At 54.5% G+C, this 15,158-nt stretch overlaps 1 long non-coding RNA gene across 2 annotated transcripts; it reads left to right on the top strand.

Moving 5' to 3' along the window:
- Positions 1-1,322: 1,322 nt before the first annotated feature.
- On the top strand, positions 1,323-14,165 carry LOC137466553 (uncharacterized). Of its 2 annotated transcripts, none has more exons than XR_010995206.1 (4): positions 1,323-1,565; positions 13,028-13,099; positions 13,187-13,288; positions 13,747-14,165. It is a non-coding gene; the product is annotated as an uncharacterized lncRNA (long non-coding RNA). The 2 variants fall into 2 exon arrangements; XR_010995207.1 differs by having other exon boundaries at positions 1,324-1,565; positions 13,750-14,165.
- Positions 14,166-15,158: the final 993 nt, after the last annotated feature.

The raw sequence follows: 15,158 nt of genomic DNA on the forward strand, positions 1-15,158 counted from the left end.
ACCCAAAGGAGAGAAGGAATTGCTTGACTTAAACTATGTCCTGAAAGTTGTGGTGAAGGAACTGCGGAAAGGACAAGGTGTGTCTAGGTCCCTGGGCCTTTCCCTGGGACTCAGCAGCCGGGGGCTTTCCCTGCACATCTGGACACGCAGTGCCCGGCACAGCGGGAAGGGATCCAGGGCAGCCTGGCTGCCCTGCTGCTGCTTTCACGGCCTGCAAGGCTGTTTGCCAGCCTGGCCTGGCTGCAGCTTCTCCCCAGCCTCTGCAGGAAGGCATTTGGCACCAGATGACAGGGAGCCCAAACTGCACCATGGGCCATGCACTCCCTGAGATCCCCTGCAATTTCCCAGTCCCCAGGAAGATCAGGAGGGGTGGTGGTTTGGAAAAGAGAGAGCCCTGTCACAGCCCCAAGTGCCCGGGCCTTATCCTGATTCTTATCCATGTCTTTGACAAGTATTGCCTCCTGAAGTTTCCACCTTCCCGATGTGTAATGGCTCCATCTGATCCAGCTGTGCCTCTTCCTTTCTCAAGGGATGGACAGAGAGGCTTTATGGAAGGCAGCATTTCCTGAAGGGAGGGAGGCGATTCCAGGCATGGGCACAGTCACGGGAGGTAATTGCTGTGCTGGGCTCAGCCCTTGGTGAGGCTGTGTGGCAGAAGCTCTTCCCCAAGGCCCTGACCTGTGTGAGAGGGTCTGACTGTTCCTTGGCCTGCCTGAGCTGACCGAGCAGAGATAGGCAAGAAGGGAGAGTTGTGGCCCTGCCTGCTGCAGATTACCTCAGGGATTTAGTGACGGTTTCCTCTGTGGGAGGGACAGAACCACCATGGGCCCCGGGCAGGTCCAGCCACTCCTCCAGGGATGTGGCACAGGGCCTGCAAAGAGGGTGGAGAGTTGCCAGGAGCCAGTCCAGAGCTCCCCAGGCCCCTGTGCATCTTTGGCCATGGCCATTCACATCTGGCTCCCATGGCCTTACCCGACCCCCTCGCAGTGCCCATTTCCCTGAGGCAGAGGGGGACTCCAGCACACCATGGAAATGGTTCTGATCTCTGCTCCTCTCTAGATTGGGATCGTGACATGGCTTATCTGGGAGGCCTAGCAAAAGACAGTGTGAAATCCATGGAAAATTCTGCAGGCAAGTTCTCAATGTCCTTTTCCTGAGAGAATAATCAGTGTCAGTGTGGCAAGACCTCACTCATGTACCATTTACCTTAACGGTCTGAAGGTTGTTGAGACTGGGAAAATGTGCCCTGCTCCCTTCTTAAGCCCTGAGTGATCCCACAGGATCGCTTTCAGTGGGAGGAAGGAGCATTTAGCTGTTCATCTTCCACCCGTGTTCAATGCCAGTGTGTGCTTCCATGTGCTCTGTGCAGCCACGGAGAAGAGCAGAGAGGGAAGGGGCCGGGCCCAGGGCTGTGCCCCAGGGCTGAGCCTTGGTGCAGCCTGAGGATCTCCTACATGGCCACGGGAGCTGTTCTGTCCTGCCTTTCTTTGCAGATACCCCTGTTGGTGAAAGTGATCTGGCTTCCCAACCCACGTTCAGGATTGAGCCTCTGGGAGATGGAGAGGGTAGGTCAAGGCCTTTCCCCCTGGGAGAGCTGCCAGCTCAGAGCCCAAAGCTGGGCTGCAGGTGCCAGGACAGAACCATGCACGTGTGTGCCCTCGCCCTGCGCCATCCCCTCAGGAGTTCTGCTCAGGCACAGCAGCTGTTTGGAGGTGGGAGGGTACTGGCCCAGTCTCAAAAACCCCGATGTTTTTCTGATCCTTAACCATGACTTTGAAAAGCTTTGCCTCCTGAAGATGCCCCCTCCCTGAATGGTGGATGGTTCCATCTGATCCTGCTGTCCTTTTTCCTTTCTCAAGTGATGGACACAACATCTCTGCAGAAGGAGGCGCATCCCGGAGGAAGCAGTGGCTCAGTGCCCACCTCTGCTGGAGGAAGGAAGGCGCTGCCAGGCACGGGCACAGGCACAGGAGGTAATTGCTGTGCCGGGCTCAGCCGGGCTCAGCCCTCAGCGGGGCTGTGTGGCAGCAGCTCTTCCCCCAGGCCCTGCCCTTGCACGGCCCGGCAGCAGCCAAAGCTGGAGGCACCTCGGCTTTGAGGCCTCTGGAGCTCGTTCCCAGCCCAGGGGAATCGGGACTCGGGCACCAATGCCCCTCCCGCGGCAGCTGCTCCCGCAGCTGGCCCTGAGCGCCCAGAGGCCCAAGGCACAGGAGCAGCCCCGAGCGGGAGCCCTGCTGCGAGCTCAGGGCCAGAGCCAGCCCTGGCTCCTGACTGGGCAGGGGCTGCACTGGCTCCTGACAGGGCCTGACTCTGTCCCCTTGGGCTGGGGGAGCTGTCACGGGGCAGGGAGGGCCAGGGCTGGCAGGGGCTGCTCAGGGATGGGTTTGGCCCGTGTCCCTCCAAGCAGCAACTGCCCAAGCAGCTGCGCTGGCCCCGGGCTCTCCTCCCGGCCGGCTGGGCTTTGCTGGGTGGCACAGCCTGTGCCGAGGGGCGGCAAGGTGCCTGCAGGCCCCAGCTCTGGGGGAAGCAGAGGACGTCCTGGCCGTATCCACCGTGCTGCCAGCTCAGCACTGCAGCACAGCGCGGGCTCACGCTCCCCATTGCTCCCACAGATGCAGCCGGCACCACAACACGGGTTCCCGATTCCCAGAATGGCCTCAGACATGGCTGCTATTGGGAAACACACTGTTTGCTACAGTTAATGGCAGGTCTGCTTTTTTTGGAGCTGGTCTTTATTTTATGCTGTGTTGGAATCTGGTGTTGCTGGAAGAGAAAATGGTGAGTGTTTATATCACCTCTCCCTCAAACAGCTTCTTTTAAAAGGCTAATATAGATGGGAAACATTTCCAGTGAGGCTGCAGTGGAGTTGTGGCCGGTCCGTGGTTGTCCAAAGAGCTCTGCTGAGGGTTCTGCTGCTGCCCAGGGCTTTCATTGGCCTCTTCATTGCTGGGCCTCGTCCTGGGGGGCCCGCTGGGGCTGCAGCCAGTGCTGGCTCCCACTGAGGCTGCCTGGCCAAGAGCAGCCCCAGGGGCACAGGGCGGAGGCAAGGCAAGGTGGGGAGGAGAAAGAGCGGGGACGAGATTGCCCTTGAAAGGCAGACGCGCTCTGGGGCCCGCTCCTGGCCAGGGAGCCTGCCCAGAGCCGTCCCCTGCTCGCCGGGGCCTTGAGGGGCAGCTGTCCAGCTGGGCCAAGCTGTGCCAGCCGCTCCAGCCGTGCTGGGGAGCCTTGCCAGCTCTGGGCCCTGCTGTGCAGGAGGGTCCCAGTGTGCCACTGGCAGCCGGGGGCCTCAGCCGCTCCTCTCTTTCCACAGTCACCCCTCTGGACAGGAGATGGAAGACGGTGGCTGCACCTCCCTCCAGACAGCCTGAGCAGCACCTCCAGCAGTAATAAGGGCCTGGTCAGCCCTTTCAAGTGTTCTGAGAAGAGGAGCCCAGAACATCCGTCTATGAGGAAACCTGCTGTGACCCTGTAGATCCCTCTGCCAGTTCTCTCCCCATAGGTGTACTAGTCAGTGTTTTCATGGTTTATGTGTTCGTGTCTGTCCTGGGGTGACAGGACATTTTCATGCTTTGTATCCCAACCGTGTATTCCTGTTCCCGTGCTCTCAGTTTGTTTTGTCTATAGCCGTGTCCCTCCCCCGGCTGCTTGCTCTGGCTTGCTGCTGCTAGCTTTAGGCTTGCTTTGCTTGCTTTGCTGTCTTTTTTTTTTTTTTTTTTTTTTTTTTTGTTTTGTTTTGTTTTGTTTTTTCTTTGCTTGCCTTATTTTGCCATTTTTCTGTTTTTGTTTTTCCCTTCCTTCCTTCCTTCCTCCCCTTCCCTGAAGACATCGGACCTGCTTGGGACCTTGATTCGGGAACGTCAAGGACCTCCTCCGGAGTCTGCATTACAGAGCTCAGCACCCTCCTCAGCAGACTGCCCAAGCCGTTCGGCCTCTCTCGGACTGGTGAAAACGTTTGTTGTCATCTCAAGCTGCTTTTCTTGTGCTGGGGAGTGGTTTTTTTTGTTCTTGCTTAATAAACAAGTTTTTTCCACTTTTCCTCCGAGGAAATTCCTCCCGAACCCGGTGGTGGGGGGGAGGAGTTGTGGAGGTTTGTTTCCTTTAAGGGGCTCCTTTGGAGATTTCTCCCTAATTTGTCCTAAAGCAGGACAATGTCTTATGTGGTTTTGCAATTGCTTAGTTAGTTATCTAATGTTAGTCAGTTCAGTTGGTTCGTTCCATGTACCCCTATTTCTGTCCCTCACAGCTGGTATCTCCCAAGTTGTTTACCCCAAGGTTTCCCTCCACTTGCCTGTCCCTCCGCCTGCCAATCTGCTGCTCCTCCCCAGTTATCCTCATAGAGCGATGCCAGTCTGAGTGGCAGAGCCCAGCCGCCTTGTCAGTCTTTATCCCCCCACCCAGTTTTCCCAGAATGTTGCCTGTCAGTTACCCTCTACCCCACAGATGATTTGTCCCTGAGACCTTGTCCCTCCCTTGTTTAGTCCCCATTGGTTGCTGTCTGTCCCACACTCCTCCCCAAGATTTCCCCCCCTGGTTGTTCCCAGAGCACTCCTTTACACGCCTGCACCCTTTATGAGTTGTTACAGAGTATTGTTTCAGTTGGCACTTGCCCCTGACCCCCGTCAGGAATAAAGTTTCCTTGGCAGGTCACACAAGTGTCCTCCTCCTCGTTTCTTTGTTTCGGGATCCTCCTCGTTCACCCTGGCAGCTTCCCCCACGCAGCTGCCCACACCCCTACCAGCCGCTCACATCTGAGACTCTGGAGTGGCCACTCTCGTGGTTCTCCCCGGCCCCCAAAGGGACCTGCTAGCCGGTGCCATCCCGTCTCTGTGGCCGCAGCCTGGGAGCGACACATGGGTATCCCCAAGCTGCAGCCATCTGTTTTTGATCTCCCTCTGTCCCATGCCAGCCCATGCCCAAGTGGTTTTAGAAATCCCAGTGTCAGCCCAGCACCCTCCAGCCTTGTTGAGACCAACATGGCCCTTCCTCTGCCCCTGAGCCCCCTGGCCCTGCCCTCTAAACACCACTGAAGGTAACCCCCCGCCCCTGCCGGGGTGGGTGATGGCCCCTTCTTCTGTTGCAATAAGGAGATGGGGCTGTCACCCCAGTGCCCGGGTGGTACCACCAGCAAAGCCCAGCCGGCACCAGCCCTGGCTGAGCACCATGCCCACGAGCAGCCGTGGATGCCCACGGTGAGGGCAGGCAGGAGCCAGGCAGAGGCTGCTGTGAGCAGCAGCGGGGCCCCGAGGGGCTGGGGCAGCCCATGGGGCAGGCAGCAGCATGGGGCTCCTGAGAGAAAGCAACCCCATTTTGTCTTTGTTTTTCATTTTTGGAAATTAGAAATTTTTAGAAATATTTCAAAATATATTTTCTGCAGAGAGACGCCCCAAATATTCCTTCTGATTACTATAGTAGTTAAGGATTTTACAAGGTAGTTTTAGAATCTTGAAAAAGAGACCCCATTTTGTCTTTGCTTTTCATTTTTAGAAATATTTGGAAATATTTTTTGAAGAGAGAAATCCCCAAATGTTTCTTCCCTTTTTCCACAACACCTTCATATTTTTGAAAGTAGTGTTACAGTTCTGGAAAATCGGCTCCACTTAGACAATAAAAAATTAAAATTGCATTTAATTGGTAATCTTTACACTGGGAAGAACTAAGGCACCCCAAGACACCAAGCCTGCTGCAGAGGCTCTTTTCCCATGGGAGCTTTTTTACCTAGCCACAACCAAACTATCTAAAACCTTTTCCCAGATATTTCCTGAGATTTCTGACAAGCTCAGCTCTTAGTCTTCAGAGGCAAACTTTGAGCACAGTGGGAATCTCTTCAAGTCACCATCTCTGCTTCTGCAACAACTGCCTCAGTTCTAGAGCAGGGGCTTCTCTCAGCTTCCTGCTGGCCCCGGGCTCTCCTCCCGGCCGGCTGGGCTTTGCTGGGTGGCACAGCCTGTGCCGAGGGCCGGCAAGGTGCCTGCAGGCCCCAGCTCTGGGGGAAGCAGAGAACGTCCTGGCCGTATCCACCGTGCTGCCAGCTCAGCAGCGCAGCACAGCGCGGGCTCACGCTCCCCACTGCTCCCACAGATGCTGCCGGCCCCACAACACTGGGGGATGCCCAGGAGGGAATTGGTTTCTGTCAGGGAACACGCTGCTGGCTAGGGTTAATGGCAGGCCTGGCTTTTCTATGGCATGCAGGTGATGGGGGGACCCCTGTAAGGCTGGCAGACGACCGGGCTCCGTCATGGGGCCCACGAGGTGGCGGGGGGTGTTGTGGGTGCAGGGTTTTGCAGTAAGACATGCGGGGCTTTGGGTCCTTTGTAAGCAGTGCACGTGGCAGGGGTTCCTCATGAGGTTCTTAGGCGATTTGGGATCTCTGCTGTGGCATACAGGTGACTGGAGACTTCTGTAAGGCTGGCAGGGCCTTGAGTTCCTCGTCATTAACGTGGCGGGTTAGTGCTTGCCGTCAAGGCCTGGAGAGGAGCTGAGTCCTTCCGAAGGTGGGCAGGAGGCTGGGTTCTTTTGTGAGGCACACAAGGCTGGCTTGGGGTTTCTGCATTGGTGTGCACGGATTCCTCGTGAGGCACACAGGGCTCTTTTGGGGTCTCTGCTTTGGTGTGCAGGGATCCCTCAGGAGGTGTGCACCGGGGTTAAACTTGAGGGGGTTTTCCAGTTTTCTCAGCACAGCAAAGGGACACTCCCGGTCGAGGTGCTGCAAAGTCAGCAGGAAGCTTCCTGCAAAGCCTTGGGCCCAGCCTGCGGGTCCAGCGGGCGACCGGAGCCCATCCTTGGGGGCCGGGCGGGGTTTCCAGTATCCACCGCACCCTTGTCGGGCCAGCTCCGGCCCCGGCGGTGAATGGCCGCGGCCCCGGGCTCCGATGGGGCTGCTGAGCAACGCCGGGGGCACGACAAGGGCCTCGCTACGCCCTGGCCTTGTGCTGCAGCCAAACACCTTTACAGCCACGGCGGTTCTCTGGGGCACAGGAGGCTACAAGTCAGGCCGTGCCTTCTCGCACTGACGAAGGAGCTCCTTGCATTGCCCAGTTCCCTAAAGCACGCCGGGAACCCAGCACAGCATGAAAATGGTTCTGGACTGCGCTCCCGTCTACACTGGGATCGAGATATGGATTGACTGAAAGTGCTGGCCAGTCACAGTGTGAAGATCATGGTGCATGCTGGAGCAACTTCTCCATGTCCCTTTCCTGACAGAACAATCACGGATTATTAATTCTGGCCAAGAGCAGCCCCAGGGGCACAGGGCAGAGGCAAGGCAAGGTGGGGAGGAGAAAGAGCGGGGACGAGATCGCCCTCGAAAGGCAGACGCGCTCTGGGGCCCGCTCCTGGCCGCGGAGCCTGCCCAGAGCCGTCCCCTGCTCGCCGGGGCCTTGAGGGGCAGCTGTCCAGCTGGGCCAAGCTGTGCCAGCCGCTCCAGCCGTGCTGGGGAGCCTTGCCAGCTCTGGGCCCTGCTGTGCAGGAGGGTCCCAGTGTGCCGCTGGCAGCCGGGGGCCTCAGCCGCTCCTCTCTGCACAGGAGCGCCTCTGCAGCTTCACAAGACCGGCCAAACACCTCAGTCTGGGAGAACTGTACCTGTCATCCTGCATCTCGAAGCACGTGTCCATTGTCCCTGCCACATGTGTATTATTATTGCTCAGGACATGCTGCCACCACCACCACCCAGAACAAGACCCTCTGTCCCCGATTGCGCTGGCCCTGTTCACCAGCCAGGACAGGAGGCGCAGCCCTCCTGACAGGGAAGGGCCTGAGTCCAGCAACGTCTTTGTGCTTCAGCTCAGGTGTCTGTGTGCTGCCACCAGCACTGGCAGAGCTGCTTGTCTGGGCACGGCCGGGGTGGGCAGGCAGCAGCCCCACATGGGGCTCCTGAGAAATAGGGACCCAATTTTGTCCTTGTTTTTCATTTTTACACATTAGAAATTTTTAGAAATATTCAGAAATATTTTTTTGTGGAAAAAAATCCTCAAATAGTTCTTCCTTTATTCCACAGAAGCTCAGTATTCTTCAAAGTAGATTTAGAATTCAGAATAATTTAGAACACTTTTAAACTTCTAGAATAAAGACTAAAATTACATTTAATTGGTCATCTTTACTCTTAGAAGAACTAATTCATCCCAAGACACCCAGCATACTGGAGAGGCTCATTTCCCACTGGAGATTTGTACCTTGTGGCAGCAACCAACTTAAAACCTTTTCTCAGTTATTTTCCGGGATTTCTGACAAGCTCACCTCTCAGTCTTCAGAGGCAAACTTTGAGCACAGCGGGAATCTCCTGCTGTGCAGGAGGGTCTCTGTGTTCCAGCTGCAACTGGGGCCTCAGCCTCCTCCTCTCTCAAACGGCGTCCCTCTGCAGCTTCACAGGAACGGCCAAACACCTCAGTCTGGGAGAACTGGACCTGTCATCCTGCATCTCTGTGCCACACACTAAAGATACCACACACTAAATTGCACTCGAGATCAACAGAAGGGGGGAGAGGCCCAAGCAACACCTCAGATGAGGTTGAGCAAAGCTTTATATGGCTTCCATTTTTTGAATAGCTCATTTGCAGAACCTAATCCTCCAGTTTTTAGGCACTTTTCAAATAGCACACAGGCAAAATTGGAAGAATATCCTCCAGTTTTAATCAGAAACCCTGAGACAGGACAAATTGAAGGACCATTGCCACTAGCAACCTGGGGCAAAGGCTATGCTTGTGTTTCCACAGGTGCCGGACCTAAGTGGGTCCCAGCAAGAAACGTGAAACCATATCACACACAAGAGCTCACCGACAATTCCACGAGCAGGGAAACGAGCACACCGACGTGAGCCGCACAGAGACTGTGGTTCATGCCAGACATTCCCTGTTCAACACACAAAAACTACAAATCTTGAGTTTTATGTGGATGCTTGGACTGTGAAAATTGTTAACATCACAGAGCTCTTTTGGCAAAAGCGTGGTGTGCGTCGTGTTGAAAAGAATTCAACTATATCCAAATTTGTAAAAATTGACTGTTAGAGGGTCAGTTTAGAGCCTTAGAGTTAGCCAGTCCCTAAACAAATGCTAAAAGATTTGTGTGAGAACCATATGAGAAAGCTTTTACCAAAAAGCAGCTGAACAAGAACATAGAGTTTGATCAAATGATATACTGGCACTTATTTGTTTTACTTACTTACTTTTACAGTGCAGCTATGTCTGTAGATCAGCTAAAAATGAATGTTTAGGTTGCTTTAGCCAAGTCAGCAGGCTCAGACACCACGTCTGACCAATTGGAATCCAGACAAACCCTTTGCGACCCGTTTAGTCAGTGTACCGATACCAGTTAAGAGTGGCCAGTAGCTGATTGTGACAAATATTAATGTGAAGCTACCAACGCGACAAAGCACATAATCAATTAACATCCTTAGGCCCCTGATCTTCTTAAAGCACCCCCTGAACCTCAAGTATTCGAAGTTCTTGCTTCTTTAGCAATAGAATTTTGTGCTGAGTTTCAGTACCAGGGAGATCCACAATTAAGTGTTACGCCCCATCATCCTGGATACACAGCAGCTCAAGTTTGTGGTGCAATTGCACTACCCCAGTGCCCTCTAAGGGTATGAGTCCCCACAGCAACTGCCAAAAAGACATTGGCTCATTTATAGAAATCGAGCCTAACAGGGCATTCCCTGAAAAGTTAAAGGCAGCCCACGTACCCATGTAGCATCAGACAGCTCACTGAAATTGCACCTACCTAATGGCAAAAAATTATCAAGAGAAAACATAGAAAAAAAAAGATTTACCCATCATTATAAAGAAAACTGTAATAACAATTTCAGTCCCTGGGGCCCTGCAAAACGAATTACAGCAGCTTTATTTCTACCTCAAATTGCCTCAAGTAAAGCATTACAACTATTCTACCAATTAGGGCGTTAGTCAAGAAGTCAGTACTTACTTCCATTACAATTAGTGACATCATGACAGATGTTAGTGCTGTCAAACATACAACCTTACAAAACAGAACCACCATCAATTTTCTTGTACGAGCATATAGACATAGTTGTGAAGATTTTGAAAGACTGTGGTATATAAACTTATCTGACCATTCAGTGTCCATCCACAAACAACTTCAGAAACTGAGAGATTTGACAAATCAAATTAAAATAAATGCTAGATCATAGTTAGACGACTTGTTGGAAGGGTAGAGTTTGACCCCTTAGCTGAAAGTGCTTTACCACGTAAGTTTACATGCATTGTGATTATTGTCATACCAATGTTAGTGCTAGTGCCTTATGTACTTCACTGTGTACAACAAATGATGAACAAGACCACCAAAGAAGTTTTTTTCCTTCCAAGAGAGAGGAGGAAATGTGGGAAATGGATTTGTAGAAAGTTCTCAGGGCCTGACAGAAGGCCCACACTCTATGCATCTATATACAAACTCTGAGGTAAGAAATGCTGACTTAGAAATGCCATGGAATAGGACATAGAGATTGTTAAGAGAGAAATAGAGCTAGAAAAAACTTTCAATAAATGGCCTTACAAATAAGACTAGATGCTTTAGAGAAATAGAACTATGAAAGATGCATTGTATTTGGACCCACAAGGGGTAGTTTTAGATGACTGGCTTTAAGGCATCTACAGCATGGCGTGGCAAAAAGCTGATAGGCCAAGAAATGCTTATAGTCTTTTGTAATTAAGAACGAGTCAGCTTCTGGGTGTGATAGTGTGAATCATAACATCTGCAATGTTTCACTCTTCTCATGAGACTGAAAATGGAATATAAGGTTTTAAAACGCCCCTCAGTTACCCCATCTCTGGGTCAGAAAAGAGCATTGCCTGACACTCCTCCAGTGGCATGTCCAGGAAAAGCCGGAAGCCATCAGTACGTGCTTGCCTTGAGAAAAATGGAATGAGGCTGGACTCAGAAGGAAGTCCTTCATAGCCTGAGAGATGAGCTCAGAGCCTGACAGAGACTGGGCCGGCGGCACCCCCGGATCTCTTACGAGCAGAGTGGGGATTTGCCCCCCAGGCCTCATCTGTTCACCCAGGGACACATGGTGAACGCACACACACAGGAGATGGCTCAGCCCTGTTGCCGCTCCCTGACTGTCATGTTTGGATCCCTCAAAAGGCATGCCGGGGCTTTGGGTCACCTCTGTGCTGTGCAGGGGGCTGGGGACACCCAAAAGTTGTGCAGGGAATTTGAGGTACCGCCAAAGGTGTGCAGAGGGCGAGGGACACCTGCAAATTGAGCAGGGGTTGGGGGTCTCTTGTGAGGCACAAAGGGGGATTTTAGGGTGGCTGAGGACACCCATAAGATGTGCAGTGGATTTGGGTGCCACCAAAAAGCATGCAGCTACCCTGATGGCTTGTGTTGCATTATTTTTGTAAGCTACGGCATCAAGTCCTTCACTTTTTCAATACAGACCAAAGATCAGGACAGCCCACAGCGCAGACTCAGTGTCAGCGTGGCAGGGCTGCTACTGCCTGCAATAGTGGGAATCACCCACATGAGTTGAATTTTGGACTTGACATTGCTGTTGCATGTAGAACCACAAAATGTCTCATTTATTCAATGCTGTAGAATGCAGTTCTTGTGAAAAAATCTATATTGCACAGAGCTTCCGGGAGGGACATACTCTCCTCCCTGGAAGGGCACCTCTTGAGATCCACTTCCACTAAATCCAGCCGCAGCCTTGAGGTCACAGCAGGCTCTGAGGTCACAGAGGTGCCAGAGCCCCGTGGTTGCACAGCACCACAACGACCGAGCAGTCAGTCCTTGAGCACAACTGTTGCGGCAGCAGCGGCGCTGGCAGCAGTGGTGCTGACACTGGGACAGCGGTGTCAGGACAGCGGTGGTAGCAAGAGCTGCGGGACTGGCAGAGGGCAAGGCACCATGGCCCTTGCTCTGCGCCTCTTCCTCCTGCTCCTCCTGGCCGTGGCCCTGCCTGCCAGGGCTGCCCAGGCTGCTCCGCTGCAAGCGCGGGGAGCAGGTGAGCCGGCAGCCTGGTTCCTCTTTCCCGGGACAGCGCTCCCTGCTCCCCGGGAAGCGCTGGGGGATGATTTGCCCCTGGGCTTTAGGGAGGGTTTCTGCTGTGGGAGGTAGAGAAACCCTTGGGACCCTGGGCAGCCCCATTTTCCTCTCCAGAAATGTCACACAGGGCAGGGAAAGAGGGTGGGGAGTGATCAGGAGCCAGCCCAGAGCTTCCCAAGCCCCTGTGCAGCTTTGCGCATGTCCATTCAAATCTGGATCCCTTAGCCTTACCTGACCCCCTTGCAGTGCCCAGTTCCCTAATGCAGAAGGGGATCCCAGCACACCATGGAAATGGGTCTGGTCGCTGCTTCCCTCTAGATTTGGATCGCGAATTGAATTATTTACAACTGCTGGTGAATGGCACTTTAAAGGTCATGGAGAATGCTGGAGGGAAGTTCTGAATTTCCCTTTTTACTGACAGAATAATCAGAGTCAAGGAGGCAAGAGTTCACTCATCTGCCATTTTCATTAGGGTTAAGTCAGGGTTGAAGGATTCTGGAAGCCTTGGCCTGCTCCTTTCTGGAGCCCTGAGTGATCCCACAGGATCGCTGTCAGTGGGAGGAAGGAGCATTTAGCTGTCCACCTTCCTCCCGTATGCATTGCCTGTGTGTGCTTCCATGAGCTCTGTGCAGCCACGGAGAAGAGCAGAGAGGGAAAAGGCCGGGCCCAGGGCTGTGCCCCGGGGCTGAGCCTTGGTGCAGCCTGAGGATCTCCAACAGCGCCACGGGAGCTGTTCTGTCCTGCCTTTCTTTGCAGCTGAAGCTGTTGGTGAAGGTGGTCCAGCTTCCCAACCCATAGCCATTACTGAGCCTCTGGGAGGTGGTGAGGGTAGGTCAAGGCCTTTCCCCCTGGGAGAGCCGCCAGCTCAGAGCCCAAAGCTCGGCCAGGGGGCCATGGCTGCAGGTGCCAGGACAGAACCATGCACGTGTGTGCCCTCGCCCTGCGCCATCCCCTCACGAGTTCTCCTGCGGCTCCGTGCTGCCGGTGCAGATCTGCAGAGATGACAGGAGCTTCTGTGGCTGTTGAGTTACAGGTGTGTCTGCAGGGAGGACTTTCCCAGGTCCTTTGGTGGATGTTGCACGCAAGCCCAGCTCCCGTCGCAGGGGTGAGTAGCGTGTCCCTGCTGACCCCACAGGCTAAACAATGATTTTGTGGGATCCATTCCTGGGAAACGGAACTATGTTGCTTGAAGGTCCTCCGATGGGAAAGAACAAAGCTACAGGACACAAGAAACCCCATGGGCCATCCGAATACATGAGGCAAATGCTGAAAGGATTGCTGCAGGGAGGAAATGGTGAGAGCATTTTCCTCAGCCTTCCCCTGGGACTCAGCAGCCGGGGCCTTTCCCTGCACATCTGGACACGCCGTGCCCGGCACAGCGGGAAGGGATCCAGGGCAGCCTGGCTGCCCTGCTGCTGCTTTCACGGCCTGCAGGGCTGTTTGCCAGCCTGGCCTGGCTGCAGCTTCTCCCCAGCCTCTGCAGGAAGGCATTTGGCACCAGCTGACAGGGAGCGCAAACTGCAGCATGGACCATGCACTCCCTGAGATCCCCTGCAATTTCCCAGTCCCCAGGCAGATTAGGAGGAGCAGTGGTTTGGAGGAGGGAGTGGGTCGTAGCCTACCCAGAAATTTTATAGGGATTTCCTGATCCTTAACCATGCTTGCCTTTCACAAGCATTGCCTCCTGAAGATGCCACCTCCACAATGGGCAGCAGTCCCACCTGATCCAGCTGTCCCTCTTCCTTTCTGCAGAAGTGGATGGAGAGGCTGTGCTGAAGGCTGAGTTTCCCGGAGGAAGCAGTGGCTCATTGGCAGCCTCTGCTGCAGGAAGGGAGGCGATGCCAGGCACAGGCACAGGAGGTAATTGCTGTGCCTCTGGGCCTGCTGAGCCCTGCTGAGGCTTGAGCTGCCCTCTCTGCTGCTTGGCAGTGCGGGCACAGCCCGGACAAGACCGGCACAGCCCAGAGGAATTGTTATGCTCAGGGCACTCGGGTACTGAGCAGTCCTGCTGGGGTCCCTCCGTGGCAGACACGTCCCTAAACCTGGGAGAGACTGCACGGGGTGCCCATGGTGGGGAAAGGGCAGAGGGCGAGAGCACGGCTCCAGTGTGTCCTGAGAGGGCCTGGCTATGTGCCCTTGGGCTGGGGCAGGTGTGCCAGCAGAAGGAGGGCGGGTGGTTGGTAGGACAGGAGGGAGGGAGGGAGGGAGGGCGTTGGGGAGGGATATTTGCGGCACTGCCTGCTGCAGTTTTCCCAAGGGATTAAAAGAAAGTTTCCTTTGTACAAGTGAGAGAATCCCCATGGGCCGTGGGCTGCTCCAGTTTCCTCTCCAGGGATGCTGCACTGGGCCTGCAAAGAGGATGGGGGTTGACCAGCAGCCAGCCCTGAGCTCCCCAGGCCCCTGTGCAGTTTTGGCCATCTCCATTCTCATCTGGCTCCCACAGACTTATCTGACCCCCTTGCAGTGCCCAGTTCTGTGAGTGAGTAGGGGATCCCAACACACCATGGAAATGGCTCTGATCTTTGCTCCCTTCTAGACTGGGATCAGGACACGGATTATCTGGAAGCCCTGCTGGATTATGGCTTGAGACTCTTGGGAAATGCTGGAGGCAAGTTCTCAATGTACCATCTTGTCAGAATAAGCAGAGACAAGGAGGCCAGAGCTCACACATTTGCCCTTTCCCTTAAGGCACTCTCAGGGCAGATGGATTCAGGAAAATTTGCCCGGCTCCCTTCTCAAGCCCTGAGGGATCCCACAGGATCGCTGTCAGTGGGAGGAAGGAGCATTTAGCTGTCCAACTTCCTCCCGTGTGCAATGCCAGTGTGTGCTTCCGTGTGCTCTGTGCAGCCACAGAGAAGAGCAGAGAGGGAAGGGGCCAGGCCCAGGGCTGTTCCCCGGGGCTGTGCCTTTCGCAGCTCCTTTGCTGGCCCCAGGGAGCCTGAGCTGCTCCTGCTGCTGCTGCCAAGCCCTGGCCCAGGCTGGGGCTGGGTTTAGAGCTGCTGGCAGCTCCAGGGAGTCCTTTCTCCCCTGACTGCCCTGCAAGGGGCTCCTTCCATCCCAGTGTGGGGCCACCGCAGGCACATGGTCCCCCTGCCCCTGCTGCTGAGTGGAAGGCAGAGCTGAGGGAGTGCCTTGGAGGGCACCAATCACCCAGGGGCACTCAC

This window comes from Anomalospiza imberbis, unplaced genomic scaffold (assembly GCF_031753505.1).
Source record: "Anomalospiza imberbis isolate Cuckoo-Finch-1a 21T00152 unplaced genomic scaffold, ASM3175350v1 scaffold_280, whole genome shotgun sequence".
Taxonomy (NCBI): Eukaryota; Metazoa; Chordata; class Aves; order Passeriformes; family Viduidae; genus Anomalospiza; species Anomalospiza imberbis.